Genomic DNA, 16,506 nt, shown 5'->3' on the forward strand with positions numbered 1-16,506 from the left:
TCACCACCACTTCATTTACTTGACTTGATTAATAGTAAATTCAAAGCCAAATGTAAAGTTAAATTAATGCTATTTCACAAATTTAGGCATATAAGCTTGAGATGATAAAAAAATTGGATTTCTGTTGAAATGTACAGCTGGAAATTGACAAGTTCATGTCTGAGTTCAGTAGTAGGCATGAATTATTTGGTACTGTCTCTTTTTGAGTAATCTTCATTCAGTGAGGTGACGTGATGACCTTTAGATTAATGAAGGAGTTAATAGTTCTAACATCCTTAAACTTGAGGGTTTTTACCACTAACTGCTGTGTTGTAGGTATACAAGGGAGCTCTTTACAACTACATTTCTCCCACCTTCCAGCCATGGTGACCCTAAGTTGAGAAAAACTATAGCAGCTCTCAGTGCCGGATAGTTACTTTTCAGATCTGCTGCAACAGTACATATTGAGTCTAGGTTTGTGCTAAACATTATTCTAGTGACTAGGATGGAACAAACCAACAAAATACCATTGTTTCAATGACCAGGCACATACAGAAAATAAACAAATACGGAATTTAATTTAGATGGCAATAAGTGCTATTAAGAAACATAAAACATGGTAGGAGGATAGGGACTGGCATAGGGGATATGTTGATTTTAAATACTGGAGAGGGTCTCCTATTTAAATGGAGTCCTAAGGTGAGGGATCATTAGACATTTGAGTATCTGCAGGAAAGAACACTGCAGGTGGAGGGAGCATTCTTGGCCTAATAAATGGCAAGCAGGTGAATGTGAACTGTTCAAGAACCTTGTATTATCTTGCAAGTTAAAAGGGTTGGTAAAAATTGGTAATAGGCCAAGGCAAAAAAAATCAACTATTTTATTCTATTAAAAAAGGCTCCCGGCCGGGCGTGGTGGCTCACACTTGTAATCCCAGCACTTTGGGAGGCCGAGGCGGGCAGATCACGAGGTCAGGAGATCAAGACCACGGTGAAACCCCGTCTCTACTAAAAATACAAAAAATTAGCCAGGCGTGGTGGCGCCTGTAGTCCCAGCTACTTGGAGAGGCTGAGGCAGGAGAATGGCGTGAACCTGGGAGGCGGAGCTTGCAGTGAGCCGAGGTCGCGCCACCGCACTCCAGCCTGGGTGACAGAGTGAGACTCCGTCTCAAAAAAAAAAAAAAACAAAAAAAACAAAAAAGGCTCCCATCTTGGTTCCAGTTTCCTCCAGGCAACCAGTTAGCATATCTTAAAAATATATCCATTTCACATATTTCATGTGTTTGAGTCTGGTGTGTATGTGCGTGTGTGATTGGCCGACTAATGCAAATTTGAGAAGAGAAAATGAGCTTAAATTGTGCTTATGTTAACAACTTAAAAACAATCATTAGACATATCCGTGTTTAAAATTCTATGGATAGTTCAACTATACTATTTAGCCAGTCTTCTTTTTCCTAACTTCCTTTCTCTGTTCCTGCTCACTTTAAAGCTATTCTAGTATAGAATATTTCAAACATACTTTTTAAAATGTTTTTAAAATGTACCATATACTTTTTGGCACTGATTTTCTTTTTCACCTAGTATTTTTCCTATTATCAACTGTATATGTAGAGTCCTTTCATCATTTGTACTGACTATATAACATTCCATTACATAGCTATCCATAATTGTACTAGCCTTCTATGATGGGATATTGAGGGTATCTTAATTGCCATTGCAAACATTTTGCCTGATATAATCCCAACATCCTTACTTTAAATACTATCATCTGTTTCAGGATGGTAGCTATTTCTGGGAAAAAAAAAAATGGAACGATGAATGCAGAGTTGGGGAAAACACACTGGTTGTAGGTACAGAAGTAATGCAAATTGGATGTGATGTGAGGATGGGTCAAAAGTATGTTATTTTACTGGTGAGGGACCTTGGATTGCTTTATCAAGAAATACAGGCTACCAGGGTGAGACCACAGCCAGAAATTAACTAGAAGGCTATCTGTCATACGGCAATCACAACTTAACTCTGTGGTTGTTCATATTTGATGGCACTGCACCTATCAGAAAATAGCACTGCGCAAATCTGTATTTGTCTCCTACTATGTTTTAAGAGTGATGGGTGCTTTCAGATCACAAGTAAGTCAGCTGTAACAGTGTTATAAGGGCTCTTGTGTTTATTGCAAAGATGCAAGTTTTGAAAGCTTTTTGCTCAGTGGAGTGGATGAATGTGTTTATAAAGACTAATGTTTTGAGATTTTAAAGAAAAATTTTAGAGCTAAATTTGAAGCTAGTTTCGGTTAAAAAATGGAAAACAATCTCAAGATTGATTTTGTATATTATGGCATAAGCATTTTGTTTAATAAGAAAAAGTCTAGAAAGGATACAGGTGCTGATATAAATCTCTGGAAATGTGATCTTGTGCAGTAGCAGAAATAAGAATTCATCAGCTTTGTGATTTTCCCAAAATGCTTTGTGAAAGCATTTCATTTTAACTGATGAGCTAGCTCCAGAATCACCCAGGCTTTCAGAATGGGGATGGTAAGCTCTAATGAATGATCCACACTGGTCAAATAACACAGGGAGCTTAGTTTGCAGATCCCTTCCTGTGCCTCTAGTTTGACAGTATTCTGGTAAGAGAGGTATAGAATAGAGGCATGTGATAAAAGACTAGAAATCACCACTTTGTTGTTGCCATGGTATTGTTCTTTGATGCATTGATCTCATTGTCAGATTCATGAAGGCTTGCACATGAGGGGTTTCAGGCAACGCCCGTGCCTGCCACATGGACTTGGCACCACTGGTGAAAACTCCCTCTTATCAGTTGAGAACAGAATTTCCCGAGTAATAAAAATTGTGGGAAGAAGTTTGTGTGTGTGTGTGTATGTGTGTGTGTGTGTGTGTGTTGTTATTTTAAAAAGTTCCTAAGATGTTTTCCAGAATGGCTGTTAAGGGCCAAATTGTGTCCCCCTAAAACTCAAATGTTGAAGTCCTAACCTCCAGTACCTCAGAATGTAACCATATTGGGAGATAAATTGTTTTAAGGGGTGATAGATGAGTTTAAAATAAGTCCATTTTAGGGTGAGGTCTAATCCAATGTGACTGGCGTCCTTGTGAGGAGCAACACCAGAAGCATGCATGCACAGGGGGATGACCATGTGAAGAAGCTGCAAGAGGAAGGCCATCTGCAGGCCACGGAGAGAGCCCCAGTGAACCAAACCTGCCAGCACCTTGATCTTGGACTTCCAACCTCCAGACCCGAGAAAAGGAATTTCTGTTGTGTAAGCCACTAATCTGTGGTATTTTGTTATGGCAGCCCTAGCAAACTACTACAGAGGCTCTGTCACTTTACGTTCATGGCAGACCTGATTTCTTAACATCTTCATCAGCATTTGGTATTGTTACCGTTATTTGTTTAACTTTTATAGGTGAGGCGATATTTATTGTGGCTTTAGTTTGCATTTCCCTAATAGCTAATGATGAATATATTTTCATGTGCTTATTTACCATCTCTATCATCTTTGGTGAAATGTCTTTTCATGTCTTTTATCAATTTGCTGATTGGGCTGTTTGGTTTTTGTTACTGTTTGAATTTTGGGAGTTCTTTATGTAACCTAGATATGAGTTCTTTGTCAACGATGTGGTTTGTAAACATTTTTCTCCCAGTTTGTAGCCTGTCTTGACTTTTTTTTTTTTTTTTTTTTGAGACAGAGTCTCACTTTGTCGCCAGGCTGGAGTACAGTGGCACAATCTCGGCTCACTGCAACCTCCGCCTCCCAGGTTCAAGCGATTCTCCTGCCTCAGCCTCCCATAGCTGGGATTACAGGCACATGCCACCACGCCTGGCTAATTTTTGTATTTTTAGTAGATACTGGGTTTCACCATATTGGCCCAGATGGTCTCTCTCTCTTGAACTTGTGATCCACCCACCTTGGCCTCCCAAAGTGCTGGGGATTACAGGTGTGAGAACCATGCCTGGCCGTCTTTACCCTTTTAACAGTGTCTTGTGCAGAACAAAAGTTTTTAATTTTGGTGAACTCCAGTTTATTGTTTTGTTTTTTTTTCCTTTATTGATTGTGCTTTTGGTGTTATTTATGTCTAAAAACTCTTTACCTAGCCTCGGTCTTAAAGATATTCTTCCATGTTTTTCTCCATCTTTGTGTCTAAGATAGGAAGTTTAAGTTGTTCTCACCTGTTGTCTGTCTAGTTGTCCCAGCACCATTTGTTGAAAAGACTGTCTTAGTTGAATAGCTTTTCTATACCATTGCCAAAATCAGGTTGGCTCTGCTTGTGTGGGTCTTTTTCTAGGGTCTCTATTCTGTTCCACTGGTCTTGTTTGTTATCCCTCTGCCAATAACACATTGCCATAATTACATAAATCTTAATATCAGGTAAAATCAGAACCTGTGATTATGAGGCAGGAGAACAGGGTCTGAAGGCAGGGAACCTAAGACCGACTGGCTCTGACTTCCTAGAACTGAATCAAAAGGAAAACCCCACCTCTCCACACCTAAGTAACAAAACTATCAGAGGCTACTTCCTTTGCAACTCCCCGCTCCACCCTTTTCTGCCGTTGCAGATGAAAAATGAAAGGACCTCCAATTGGTCCCCTTGTGCAACCAATCAGACTGGTTGCAGGCCAAGTCTTCATGTGTAACTTTGTAACTTCACTTCAGCCTCCGACTGGTCATTTTGCACCACCAGTCAGACTGGTTGCTGGCCACTACTTCATTTACATAGGGTTTAAACCAAGTAACCAACGGGAAACCTCTAGAGAGTATTTGAACCCCAGAAAATTCTGTAACCAGGCTCTTGAGCCACTTGCTCGAACCTGCTCAGTCTGTGGAGTGTACTTTTATTTTAATAAATCTGTGATTTTCTTTCATTGCTTTGTTTGTGCCTTTTGTCCAATTCTTTGTTCAAAACGCCAAGAACCTGGACACCCTGCACCGGTAACAATTATGCTACGTTTAATGGCAAAAGTGACACTGTAGATGTGAATGAGGTTATGGAGCTTCAGAGAAGAAGATTATCCTGTGGGCTCAATCTACTTATCATGTGAGTCCTTAAAGGTGGAGAAACTTTCCAATCTGTGGTCAGAGAGAGAGCAGGACACACAGCAATGACAGAATGGTCACAGAAACACACACCTCATGTGAGGGGACTCAACCAGCCACTGTTGGCTCTGAAGACGGGGGGAACAAAAAGGCTATCAACCAAAGAATATGGGAGACCTTTATAAGCTGGGAAAGGCAAGAAAACATATTCTCCCCAGGAACCTCTAGAAAAGAATACAGCCCTGCTAATACCTTGATTTTAACCCACATAGAATTTTGTTGACTTCTGACTTACAGAACTGTAAAATAAAAAATTTATATTGTTTAGGCCACTAAGTTTGGGTAATGTGTTATGTTACCAATGGAAAACTAATATATAAGGTAAAAAGAAACAACATATACATGGAAGCTTACCAATGATCAATATTCTCTAGGGTATACCAACCAGGGTTAAACATGAGGTCACATGAATAGTGATTTCCCATACTCTGTCGCCACCTTTAGTTGGTTGCAAAACCTCTGTTTTTTCTTAAAAGATCCTTTCCCCAACTGTCCCTGAAGATCCTCAAGATAGTAGAGGACCTCATAAATTTTCACAATCCCAAACCCTAGCTGCTACATAGAACCACTCTTTTTCTTGTCTTAGATTTCCTCTGGTGATGTCTACTGTTCTCTAAATGCCTGGGAACTCCATTTAGATGCCAGGCATTGCTGCAGCAGTGACTCTATCGCTGACCCTGTTTATAGCTTTCATCAAAGTGACTCTGATCCTCTGTACCAGTGCAAGCCTTTCAGGTAAGCCTCAGGCCCATGTGGAGCTACCTCCTACTGATAACCACTGCTTGCCCTTTTGTGAAAGTTGAACTGCATTTCCAGATACAGTTGGAAGAATTCACCTGCTCTGCTTTTGTGTTATATTCCCTTGAAAAAAGTTCCAAAGCAAAGCTACCTTGTGTACACAAGGTCTCATACAGTTTTGTTGTTGCTGTTGTATTTTTCTGTGAAATAACTCTACCTGTTGTACTTAGAGTCCCCTCTCACTAGGACTCTGTTATTTCATAAGGGCTTGGCCAAAGGACATTGAGATGCAGACACATTGCTGAACCCTAAGCTATTCTTGTTAGTGGAAAATACCTTTGTGCTTTGATTTTCCTTTTTCTTATAACGAATGAGTTTCCAGGAATTCCTCCATGCCTTCCGTAAATAGATTCCATCCCACTAAACCAATAGATTCCTTCCTCACAACTGTAGAATCGTACAAGAGGGAATATACTAAGTAACACATGGATGGATGGCTTTAACAGTTTAGAGGAGCGCAGGATCTGGCAGTTAGGATTCATGTAGACTAAACTGGAGAAGGAAGAGACCTCCAGTGTATATTTCAGTGTGACTTCCCACTACTGTTCAGTACTTAATCTGGACAGAGAGATAATGGGCATTCAACCAATTCCTATGGAATTAATAATGAGGCAGAAATAACGATCTGGTAGAAACACTGGGGCCAAAGCATTGTTGACAATGAATTGGAGGCTTATAAATTTGAGACGGAGGTAATAATTGAAATTACAAGGAAATGAAAACTTGAAGAGAAAAGAGAAATAATGGATATTCTAACCATCTTATTAATGAGTATAATGTGTGGGACTAGCTATACATATATACCTCCTTGAGTATGTCTGCTGTTTAACTCAGACTATGTGGTACTTAGTTGTTTCTGTGTCTGGGCATTATCATTTCCAGTGTTTAATCTCAACAAAATTGGAGAGAAAAATTTTGCCTCCCCTTTCTGGATTGTATTTTGGTTTCTTTTTTAATTCTAGAGGTTAAAACTTCTATTTCTATAATAGTAACTAGATTTTAAACAAAATTCTGTGCATCAGAATGAGTATCTAGCAATACACTGCAGAAGTTTTAAAAATGAGTAAACCACTTTATCTGTCACGGAGGAGCATGCTTGGGGAGGTAGAGTAGAAAATTACATAATATGAAGTTCCAATCAGTTCATTTGGATTTGATGTACCACTTATGACATAAAGGATGGAAAGAACAACTAACTGATGGATGTCTTCCTTTCTCCTTTTGAGGTAAAATTCACATAACATAAAACCAACCATTAGCCATTTAAAAATGAACAGTTCAGTGGCATTAAGTACAATTCATCCTGTTTTTAAAAAGCCCTGAAGGAAATGAAAATGCCAATAGAGAAAGCTCTAGAGAATTGACACACCTCAATCTCTAAATATTCCACATTACATTGACCCAAGTTCTTTTTGCTCTAACGACTGTCAGTTTGTGTTTGGTATGCGTTCAATGCTGAATAAATTGGTCACATATTCAAGTTACCTATGACTCATATTTCTTTAATTGAATTTGTATTCGGTGTTAATATCTAACAGAATTCCTTCAGCTATCTATTGTCTTAAGTATTTTATATTATTTTAGTTTCCATGTGGGCAGGTAACATAACTACTTTGTTCACTGTTTCCCCAGAGGAGAACCCAGGACATAATGGGATATATATATATATATGCGAATGTGTGTGTGTGTGTGTGTGTGCGCGCGCGCGCGCTCTAAATGAATGATCTATTACGTAATCTCGGGATTTTAATTCTCATTAATTCCTTATAGGTTCCCCCACGTCTCCGCAGTGGTCAGTACTTTTCTTTTTCTTTTTTTTCTTTTTCTTTTTTTTTTTTTTTTTTTGAGACGGAGTCTTGCTCTGTCGCCCAGGCTGCAATGCAGTGGCACAATCTCGGCTCTATGCGATCTCCGCCTCCTGGGTTCAAGCGATTCTCTTGCTTCAGCCTCCTGAGTAGCTGGGATTATAGGCGCCGGCCATCACGCCCGGCTAATTTTTGTATTTTTAGTAGAGACGGGGTTTCGCCACGTTGGCCAGGCTGGTCTCGAACTGCTGACCTCAGGTGATCCACCCGCCTTGGCCTCTCCAAGGGATTCTGGGATTACAGGCGTGAGCCACCACTCCCGTCCCGTCAGTATTATCTTGTTAACACCCTGGCAAAGCCTTCAGGTGGAGAATGTTCCTGGCGCGGAATAATCCCCCTGAATGTGAATCCTGACCGTTTTTAGGCGCCCATGGAGGCCGCTGCTATGGCGCCGGCCGTGAGGTGGCGCTGTTGCCCTGTATCGTGACTCCGTTTTCACCTGGACTGGAGTCACCGTGATACCTGACATTTAGCGATCACTAGAGTAGGAAATGAGTATAGATCAGCAACAAGTCCAGCCTTCACAGTTGCAGGAGAGGTTTCCTGTGGCTCGAGTGTGGCGAGTCCCGGAAACCTCGGAGCCCGCAGACTTCCCTTCGCGGGAGCCCGCCCGAACTCCATCCTTTGCCGGCAGCCACGCCCAGCAGTGGGAAGGAGGGACTGAAAAGCATTTCCTTGAGGCTGGCACACCTTGCCCTACCCAACCCGGTCATTCTTTCGCCTCCGACTGGGCCGGTCCCATCTGAAACCGGAGTGACCAGAGGAGGGACACGGTAGTGAACGGGGTATGGGGGGCGGGCGCGGCGGGGAGGGTAAAGAACGGGGGAGGGGAATGGCAGCGAGGCAGCTGGGGGTAGACTGTGCAGTTGGGGAGGGAGAAAAAGGGAAAAGGCTGGGAGCGGAACGGTTGTGATCTGCTGTTTGTGTTTATGTGAGCAAACAGAAATCACCAAGTGAATTAACCTGTGTTTCTTCGGAACAAGCATCTTGTGGGTTTGGCTTCTGTGTTTCTGTATGATAAGGGACTAAACCTGCCTCAGCAGATTTGGTGCAGAGGGAAACATGAGAAAACCCAGGAATGGGGGACCTCTGTTTATTCCTGGAGAGGGGGCCATCAGGAGAGGGAGGAGGGAAAGAATGAGGTTACAGGAATTACTTGTCAGAGGACTGCATAGCCTTTCAGACCACGGACTCATTGCTTTTAGCTTCGGCTTCCTCATCTGCAAAGCATAAATACGGTAATTACTTTCCAGGGTTGTTGCGATATTTAAATGAGATATCAATAACCATGCTTTAAAAGTGTACAGCGTGATGTGCTATCCCTTGTTGACCAAATCTCTGTTTTCTTTCTTTCTTTGTTTTGGCGAGGGGGGGGGGAATGGGGGGCGAATGGGGGAGGGAGTCTTGCTCTGTCACCCAGGCTGGAGTGCAATGGCGCGATCTCAGCTCACTGCAACCTCCGCCTCCCAGGCTCAAGCGATTCTCCTGCCTCAGCCTCCCAAGTAGCTGGGATTACAGGCTCCCACCACCACGGCCGGCTATTTTTTTTTTTTTTTTGTATTTTTAGTAGAGATGGGGTTTCACCATGTTGGCCTCTGTTTTCTTTTTAATGTCCTTTTTCCTTTTTCATTTTTCTCTATCAACCCTTCATCCCGCCTCTGTCTCATTTCTTTCTTTCATTTATGCGATTGTTGCTTCCTTCTGTAATGGGTCCTCTCCACATTGGAGTTTCTTATACCTGTGAGACCACACTTCCTTCCCACTGGGTGGGAAGTAGTTGTAGCAATAAAGGAGTCTAGTTATTGTAACGTGCAGCACAGCTCAACTGAAATACACCTGGAAACGGAACTCTGTGCTGTCTACCTGGTTTTTCCCCCTCAATGCACCGGAATCTCCACTGACAGCTAGCTAGGGGACAGCTAGGTCTTTCAATGAGACATCATGAAGTATTTGCTTCAATGAAAATCATATACTTTTTCTTTCAGTGCCTCTATTACTGTGTGAGTTTGCTAGGGCTGCTGTAACAAGGTACCACAAACTGCATGGATTTTGGCACCAGGCATCAGGGACTGATTTTGTGGAAGACAATTGTTTTCACAGATGCGGATGAGGTTGGTGGAAGATGGTTTCAGAATGAAACTGTTCCACCTCACGTCATCAGGCATTAGTCTCATAAGGAATTTGCAACCTATATCTCTCACATGAGCAGTTCACAATAGGGTTCACGCTCCTATGAGAATCTAATGCCTGTGGGCACGGTGGTTCACACCTGTAATCACACCACTTTAGGAGGAGTTGGTGGGTGGATCACCCTGAGTTCAGGAGTTTGAGACCAGCCTGGGCAACTTGGCGAAACCCGTCTCTACCAAAAATACAAAAGGAAGAAAAAGAAAGAAAATCTAATGTTGTAGCTTATCTGACAGGAGGAGGAGGTCAGGTGGCAATGACAGCGATGATGAGTGGCTGTAAATACAGATGAAGCTTTGCTGGCTCACCTGCCTCTCATTTCCTGCTGTGCACCCTGTACCAGTCGGCGCCTCGGGTGTTGGTGACCTCTGGCTTAAACAACGAAATGATTGTCTCACAGTGCAGTAGGCTAGCTATCCAAAACTAAGGTGCTATGAAGCCTGCATCTATTCCAGGCCTCTTTCTTTGGCTTGTAGATGGCTGTCTTGATGTTTATGTGGTGTTCTCCCTGTATATATGTCTCTGAATTTCCCCTTTTTATAAGGACACTAGTCTTATTGGATTAGGGTCCATCCTAATTACCTCATTGTAATTGATTATCTCTGCACTATCATCTCCCAGTAAAGTTACATTATGAGTTACTGGTGGTTAGAATGTCAGCATATGAATTTTGAGAGGGTGTACAGTTCAACCTTTTAACAACTAATGTCTTTAATTATGCACAAGTTAGTTGAGCATTGCATCTATTTCAGTTTTCTCTGGCAGAAACTATTTCCCACCTTTCCCAAACCCTCACACCCAGTCCCAACCAACATGTGCTCCGAAGATCTGCCAGGAGTTATGTGATTCTGCAGCTCCGTTTTCTTTTAACCTGAGTGTGTATATTTCCTGTTGCCACTGTAATAAATTGCCACAAAGGTGGTGGCTTTAAACAACGTAAAGTTTTATCTTACAGTTCTGGAGGTCAGAAGTAAAAATGGATGGGCAGGTCTCCAGATGGATGGTTGCTTTTGGAGGCTGTAAGGGAGAATCAATTTCCTTGCTTCCTCCAGTCTCTAGAGGCTGCTACAATCCTTGGCTCATGGACCCTTCCTCTATCTTCAAAGCCAGCAATGGCCGGTCAAGTGTTTCTCATGTCTTCTCATGCTGACACTCACTTTTGCCTTTCTCACACTTAAGGATTCTTGTAATTGCACTGGACTCACTGAGTATTCCAGGGTAATCTTTCTATTTTAAGGTCAGTTGATTCATTCCATCTGTAATCTTAATTCCCCTTTGCTGTTTCAACACTATTAAAAATCAACATATTCATAGGTCCTGGAGATTAGGACATGGACATCTTTGGGAGGCCATTATTCTGCCTACCATACCTGAGCTTTCCCAACTGGGTATTCTTTATTTTTGTTATATATATATTTTAAATTTATGTTTAATTTTAAAAAATTAAAAATTATATATATATTTATCATATACATGTTGTTTTGAAATATGTATATATTGTGGAATGGTTAAATTAAGCTAATTAACATAGTATTATTTCACATATTTTTGTGGTGAGAACACTGAACATCTACTGTCTTAGCAATTTTAAAGAATACAATATATAATTATTAACTATAGCCACCACGTTGTACAATAGATCTCTTGACCTTTTTCCTCCTTGTTAGGAGGAATAAGGTCATATCCTTTCATATCCTTCAACATCTTTCCAACCCCTCTAATTCCCCCAACCTCTGGTAACCACTTTTCTATTCTCTACTTTTATGAGTTCAACTTTTTTAGATTCTACATGTAAGTGAGATACTGTGATATTTTTCTTTTTGTGCCTAGCTTATTTCACTTAACATAATATCTCCTGGGTTCATCCATGTTGTCAATTTCCATTTTTCAAAAGGCTGAATAATATTTCATTGTGTTTATACTGTATGTATTTATACTCTTTTCATTTCTCCATTGATGGACATTTACATTGATTCCATCTCTTGGGTATTGTGAACAATGCTGCAATAAACATGGCGTGCAGACAGCAGCCTGTCTGAAATCAGACACACTGATTTCATTTTCTTGCCATCTATACACAGAAGGCAAAACATTGAGCCTTCAGAATAAAAGTAACATAATATATTCAATAAAGAACACCATATACAAAAGTCAAATCACTATTGGATGTATACCCAATAGTGGGATTCCTGGATCATATAGCAGTTTACTTTTAATTTTTTGAGGAACTTTCATACTGTTTTCCCTAATGGTTGTACTAATTTACATTCCCACCAACAGTGTGCAAGCGTTCCCCTTTCTCTATATCCTCTCCAACACTTATTTTTCATCTTTTTGATAATAGCTATTCTAACAGGTATGAGGTAATAGCTCATTTTGGTTTTAACTTGCATTTTCCCTGATGATCAGTGACGTTTTTTCACATATGTGTTGGTCATTTGTGTGTCTTCTTTTGAGAAATGTCTATTCAGATCCTTTGTTCATTTTTAGTACAGTTATTTGTTTTCCCCCTATTGTTTTAGTTCCCCATGTATTTTAGATATTAATCACTTACCAGATATTAATCACTTCTCAGATATTTTTCCCATTCCATGGGTTATGTCACTCTGTTGATTTTTTCCTTGGTTGTGCAGAAATTTTGTAGTTTGATGTAACCCCATTTGTCTATTTTTGCTTTTGTTGCCTGTGCTTTTGGGTTTATGTCCAAACAAACATTGCCTAGCCTAATATGATGGAGCTTTTCTCTATGTTCTCTTCTAGTACTTTTACAGTGTCAGATCTTACATTTAAGTCTTTAATCCATTTTGAGTTGATTTTTGTATATGGTGTTCTTTATTGAGTATATTGTCTTATTTTTATTCTGAAGTCTCAATGTTTTGCCTGCTGTGTATAGACAGCAAAGAACTTTAAATCTTTTTTCTGAAGGAAAACAACCTGCTTAATGATGGAACAAAAAATGTGTCCCTATTGAACAGAAACCTGGGTACCATGTACTTGCTATATACACTGTTAAAAATTACTCCCCATTCCCCCTTGTACTTTTAGTATTACAGTTTAATCCTTTATGCCCCATTAGTTTCTATAGGTTATTTTTCTATAAAAACGTCTTGCAGATCCAATGCTATTTTCATAGATGAATTAGGTACTTATTTATTCAACAATCATATGAATTCTGATATATGCCAGACAATGCTTTTGGTGCTAGGGATACAGCAATGAACAAAATAGCTGGTCCCTAAATTTTTATTCTCATGAAGGTTTCATGCTTTTTCTTCTTCCTTTGCCACTTCATTTTTGTCCTCCCCACCAGCCCAGGCTCAGCCAGTCTCTAGTTCTCCAACATGCTTTCTGAATTTAGATGTGGCTACTGTTCTGTGCCTACTTCTGGGCTGGGCTAATGAGGGACCTAAAGAAGCTGACTGTGCTCTCCAGGAAATCACAGTCTTGTTGGGAAGGAACAGATAATCATAGGCAAACTGGTTAAGTACTGAATAAGTAGGTTGGGTATTAGCATATCATGTCTTGGCATAGTTTCTAACTGGAGAAAGTGAAAGTAGGAGGAAATGAATATGCACAAAGGTAAAGAAGCTCATTACGGTCGGGTGCAGTGGCTCACGCCTGTAATCCCAGCACTCTGGGAGGCCGAGGCAGGCGTATCAACTGAGGTCAGGAGTTCGAGAGCAGCTTTGCCAACATGGTGAAACCCCACCTCTACTAAATACACACACACACAAAAAAAAAAAAAACCAGGCGTGGTGGCAGGTGCCTATAATCCCAGCTACTCGGGAGGCTGAGGCAGGAGATTAGCTTGAACCTGGGAGGCAGAGGTTGCAGTGAGCTGATTGTGCCACTGCACTCCAGCCTAGGCAACAAGAGTGAAACTGTTAAAAAAAAAAAAAAAAAAAAAAGAAGAAGAAGAAGTAGAAGAAAAAGCAGCAGCAGTAGCAGCAGTAGCAGCAGCAGCAAATTACACAGACATCAGTGTAGAGTGGACAGCGTCCTCTCTCAGTCGGGGGGACCTGAAATCTGTTTTAAGCTCTGGTTCTCTCTTTGTGAGCAAACAACAAGGCACCTACCTCAGGGGTCCTTAATTGTTTTATTATTATTTTTATTCCTTTTGAAAACTGAAGGGTAGAGGTTGACTGGGAAATTGCTGGAGTTTCTTCCAGGTTAAGAAAAAAAAAGTCTTTTATTGTTGAACTTCTCAGAATTTCTTTGAGATTGCTAACCAGAATAATAATAAGATAGCTTAGAGTTTAGAGGAGACAGTCACCTCTGGATACAGAAAGGATAATGGGGATGGAGTAAGGGGTTTCTATCCATCCGTTGGCTTAAAGCCTCATTTCCTGCAGTTGTTCTCACCTCCTCAGCCCAGGTGTCCTTCTTCACTAGCTTTTCCTCTCTATACCTTCCGCTGAATTGGGCAGTTAGAGTTCAGCCCTATCATAGTGTGAATACTACCTCCTAAGTGTGAGTCTTCAGGAAACACAAACATTTCCTGATGCTCACTCTTTCCTTAGCCCCGAGCAGTTTAAGTCGTATCCAAGCCTCTGAGCATTATGTGCTTCCCTGAAAGCCATCTCAATCGGTTTTCTCATATTTCTCATTCATAATAACCCTTCTTGGCATAGTGACAACAAGGAATATCAACAGTTAATTTGTTTTGTTTTGTTTTTTGAGATGGAGTCTTACTCTGTTGCCCAGGCTGGAGTGCAGTGGGATGATCACAGCTTGCTGCAGCCTTGACCTCTCAGGCTCAAATGGTCCTCCCATCTCAACCTCCCCAGTAGCTGAGACTACAGGTGTGCACCACCACGTCCAGCTAAATTTGTTTTTTTTTTTTTTTTTTTTAAAGAGACAGCGTATTGCTAAAGACCCTGGCTAACCAGGCTAGCCTGGAACTCCTGGCCTCAAGTGATCCTCATGCCTTCATCTTCCAAAGTGCTGGGATTACAGAAATCAGCCATGGAGGTCAGCTGACAGCTAATTCTTAACAATTGCCATGGTCAGAGCAAATCGAAGGTAGTGTTTTAACTTTTATGACCCGAAATTTATATTTTTATGCTTTAAATTACTGGCTAAAATAAAAAATGAAAAGGAAACCTGTTTTAGTTCTTTCCTCTGTAGCTGTTAACCTTTTATAACCTCAATAACTGGCCCCATCTTTATACATTTAAGGGTATTTTTAAAAATCGTTAGATAACAATATATACGAATATGGTATTTTTAGAATATTGATCTAAATTAAAATTATTATATGTATATTATTCTAGGCTAAGTTAGAATTCTAGTAAGACACAGTAGTAGATGCCAAAGGTTTAAGGGAAAAAACGTGTTTCAAACTATACATTGTGGTTATAGAAAAATCTCAGTAATACACATGTGTATTAGTCCTTTCTCACACTGCTATAAAGAACTGCCCAAGACTGGGTAATTTATAAAGAAAAGAGGTTTAACTGACTTATAGTTCCTCATGGCTGAGGAGGCCTCAGGAAACCTATAACCATGGCAGAAGAGGAAGCAGGCACGTCTTACATGGTGGAGGTGAGAGAAAGCATGTGAAGGAAACAAAGGGGGGAAGAACCCCTTATAAAACCATCAGATCTTGTGAGAACTTATTCACTATCACGAGAACAGCATGGAGGAAACCACCCCCATGATCCAATCACCTCCCACCCGGTCCCTCCCTCGACATGGGGGATTACGGGGATTACAATTTGAGATGACATCTGTGTGGGGACACAGAGCCAAATCATATCAACATGTAATATCCATATATGAAGTCAGGTGCCTTTCTGGAAAAAGCCTTGAAAGGATTGGTTTTAGTTGTACACTCAGACATTGAATGATTTAACCAAATGTACTGTGCTGTGGGAGATGAATGCAGGGTTTGTGTTGGACAACTTTAGGAGACAGGATTATGTTTTGTTCATATTATGCTACCGAATAAGTGGTGAAAAATATTTGCCAAAGGTGCTAATTTTGTGTTTAGAGAAGTTGATCTCAAGTACTTATTTTTTCTGACAATAGTCAGCTATCAGGACCAATTGTATGTTAAGTCACCCCTAGTTTGTGTCAGTGAAAAAAGGCTTAAAATCAACTTCTCCAAAGTCTCTGTTAAGTCAGATCAGGCTGGCTTCACCTAGACAGGAAAAGCTCCTGGTTGACCCTCACCTACATGCTCTTTGACACCTCTTCAGCCTGGGCCCAACTTTAGTACCACTTCTGGCCAGTTAGAAGCTATAACAGCAAGAAAGGACTTGTTTAGTAGTAGAATTAACAGGTTTGGCTTAAGGAAGGAGGAGAGAGGCAAACGGAATGCTGAAAATTGATCCTGACTTCCCTGTGGTCAGATTTATTCTATAACACTTATTCGCAGATTCCACAAATCCAGCCCATCTGATGTGAAACCACATGGCTTCCCTGATTCCTACTTCTGTGGTCTTTCCTCACAGGGCTCAAGGCCTGACTCCTTTAACTTACCTTGGGGCTGATATCTTAGTATAAGTCAGAGTGAGTTCTGGCTGAGGAAGAAAAAAAGAAGCAGAGTATTAATTAGAATATTCTTAAA

The 16,506-nt window shown here is 40.7% G+C and overlaps 1 protein-coding gene across 2 annotated transcripts in view; it reads left to right on the plus strand.

Moving 5' to 3' along the window:
- The first annotated feature begins 8,314 nt into the window (after positions 1–8,314).
- Positions 8,315–16,506, plus strand: part of STYK1 (serine/threonine/tyrosine kinase 1) — a 52,547-nt gene continuing 44,355 nt past the window's right edge. Inside the window, exon 1 of one of the 2 annotated variants that reach the window (XM_055277000.2) lies at positions 8,315–8,521. The gene's annotated coding sequence lies outside the window, so the exon portion shown is untranslated. The remainder of the gene's footprint in view (positions 8,522–16,506) is intronic. The other variant, XM_063640782.1, reaches the window with a different exon arrangement.

The sequence above is a fragment of the Symphalangus syndactylus genome, chromosome 5 (genome assembly GCF_028878055.3).
Source record: "Symphalangus syndactylus isolate Jambi chromosome 5, NHGRI_mSymSyn1-v2.1_pri, whole genome shotgun sequence".
NCBI lineage: Eukaryota > Metazoa > Chordata > Mammalia > Primates > Hylobatidae > Symphalangus > Symphalangus syndactylus.